This window comes from Vidua macroura, chromosome 13 (genome assembly GCF_024509145.1).
Source record: "Vidua macroura isolate BioBank_ID:100142 chromosome 13, ASM2450914v1, whole genome shotgun sequence".
NCBI lineage: Eukaryota > Metazoa > Chordata > Aves > Passeriformes > Viduidae > Vidua > Vidua macroura.
Window position 1 is genome coordinate 20,696,554 of NC_071583.1, and position 2,496 is coordinate 20,699,049.

Sequence of the window (2,496 nt, forward strand, 5' to 3'; positions counted from 1 at the left end):
TGGCTGCAGCTTCTCCCCAGCCTCTGCAAGAAGGCATTTGGCAGCAGCTGACAGGGAGCCCAAACTGCACCACGAGTTATGCACACCCTGAGATCCCCTGCAATTTCCCAGTCTCTGAGCAGATGAGGAGATGCAGCTGTTTGCACAAGGGAGTTCTCTGGCCCCCACAGCCTGGGCATTCTCCTGATCTTTACCTGTGACTTTGACAAGCATTGCCTCCGGAAGATGCCACCTCTCCAATGGGGAATGTTTCCATCTGATCCAGCTGTGCCTCTTCCTTTTTCAAGTGATGGACCATACATCCCTGCAGAAGGAGGCACATCCCGGAGGAAGCAGTGGCTCAGTGGCAAGCTCTGCTGCAGGGAGGAAGGCGATGCCAGGCGCAGGCACAGGCACAGGAGGTAATTGCTGTGCCGGGCTCAGCCGGGCTCAGCCCTCAGCGGGGCTGTGTGGCAGCAGCTCTTCCCCCAGGCCCTGCCCTTGCACGGGCCGGCAGCAGCCAAAGCTGGAGGCGCCTCGGCTTCCAGGCCTCTGGAGCTCGTTCACAGCCCCGGGGAATCGGGACTCGCGCACCAACGCCCTTCCCGCTGCAGCTGCTCCCGGAGCTGGCCCTGAGTGCCCAGAGGCCCAAGGCACGGGAGCAGCCCCGAGAGGGAGCCCTGCTGCGAGCCCAGGGCCAGAGCCAGCCCTGGCTCCTGACTGGGCAGGGGCTGCACTGGCTCCTGACAGGGCCTGACTCTGTCCCCTGGGGCTGGGGGAGCTGTCCCAGGGCAGGGAGGGCCAGGGCTGGCAGGGGCTGCTCAGAGAAGGGTTTGGCCGTATGCACCGTGCTGCCAGCTCAGCAGTGCAGCACAGCGCGGGCTCACGCTCCCCGTTGCTCCCACAGATGCAGCCAGCACCACAGCACCTCTTCCAGATTCCCAGAAGGGCATCGGAAGGGGTTTCTGTCATGGAACAGGCTACTCGCTAGAGTTAATGGCAGGCATGCTTCTTTTGAAGCTTGTCTTCATGTTGTGCTGCTTTAGAATCTGGTATTCCTGGAAGAGAAAATGGTGAGTGCTTTGTTGCTTTTTCCCTCAAACAGCTTATTTTGAAGTCTCTTATAGACAGGAAAGGTTCCCAGAGAGTCTGCAGTGGAGTTGTGGCCAGTCTGTGGTTGTCCAAAAAACTCTGCTGAGGGTTCTGCTGCTGCTCAGTGCTTTCATTGGCCTCTTAATTGCTGGGCCTTGTCCTGGGGGGCCCGCTGGGGCTGCAGCCACTGCTGGCTCCCACTGAGGCTGCCTGGCCAAGAGCAGCCCCAGGGGCACAGGGCAGAGGTGAGGCAAGGTGGGGAGGAGAAAGAGCAGGGATGAGATTGCCCTTGCAAGGCAGTCGCGCTCTGGGGCCCGCTCCTGGCCAGGGAGCCTGCCCAGAGCCGTGCCCTGCTCGCCGGGGCCTTGGGGGGCAGCTGTCCAGCTGGGCCAAGGTGTGCCAGCAGCTCCAGCTGGGCTGGGGAGCCTTGCCAGCTCTGGGCCCTGCTGTGTAGGAGGGTCCCAGTGTGCCACTGGCAGCTGGTGGCCTCAGGCTCTCCTCTCTTTCCATAGTCGCAGCTCTGGACAGGAGATGAAAGCAGTGGCTTCCCCTCACACCCAGACTGCTTGTGGAGCACCTCCAGCAGTAATAAGGGCCTGGTCAGCCCTTTCTGGAGTTCTGAGAAGAGGACACCAGTAGATCTGTCTACGAGGAAATCTCCAAAGACCCTGTAGATCCCACTGCCACTTCCTCTCCCCATGGGTATCCCCAAGCTGCCTTCACCCGTTTTTGATCTCCCTCTGTCCCGTCCCAGCCCATTCCCCAGTTCTTCTAAAGACCCCGGTACCAGCCCAGCACCCTCCAGCCCCAACTGAGACCAACATGGTCCCTCCTCTGCCCCTAAGCTCCCTGGCCCTGCCCCCTAAACGCTATTGAAGGTAACCCCCCGCCCCTGCCAGGGTAGGTGATGGCCCCCACTTCGGTTGCAATAAAGAGATGGAGCTGTCACCCCCGTGTCCGGGTGGTACCACCAGCAAAGCCCAGCCAGCACCAGCACTGGCTGAGCTCCATGCCCAGGAGCAGCCGTGGATGCCCACGGTGAGGGCAGGCAGGAGCCAGGCAGGGGCTGCTGTGAGCAGCGGCGGGGCCCCGAGGGGCTGGGGGAGCCCATGCTGAGTGTCCCTGGGCTGAGGGCACATTTCCTTCTGTGGGATCATCTGGGCCTGGAGCTCCTCCAGTGGCATGCCCAGGAAAAGAGGGAAGCCATCAAGAACATCTCCAGGGACACAGCCTGACCTGCAATGCCAGCAGGCAAAACAAAGCTCCTCCCTAATTAACACACACTTGATAGGACCTAATTGATGGGCCATCAGCAATCCAGGGTGCTGCACAGGGTCTGCTCCTCTGGGCGGGGGCCAGAAGGGAAGGGAAGGGCTGTGTGGCCTCGGGGCCTGATGGGGCTGATGAACAGCCCCAGAGGCACAG

The 2,496-nt window shown here is 61.4% G+C and overlaps 1 long non-coding RNA gene across 1 annotated transcript; it reads left to right on the forward strand.

Moving 5' to 3' along the window:
• The first annotated feature begins 383 nt into the window (after positions 1-383).
• On the forward strand, positions 384-2,019 carry LOC128814081 (uncharacterized). The gene is made up of 3 exons (XR_008439260.1): positions 384-401; positions 887-1,052; positions 1,584-2,019. It is a non-coding gene; the product is annotated as an uncharacterized LOC128814081 (long non-coding RNA).
• Positions 2,020-2,496: the final 477 nt, after the last annotated feature.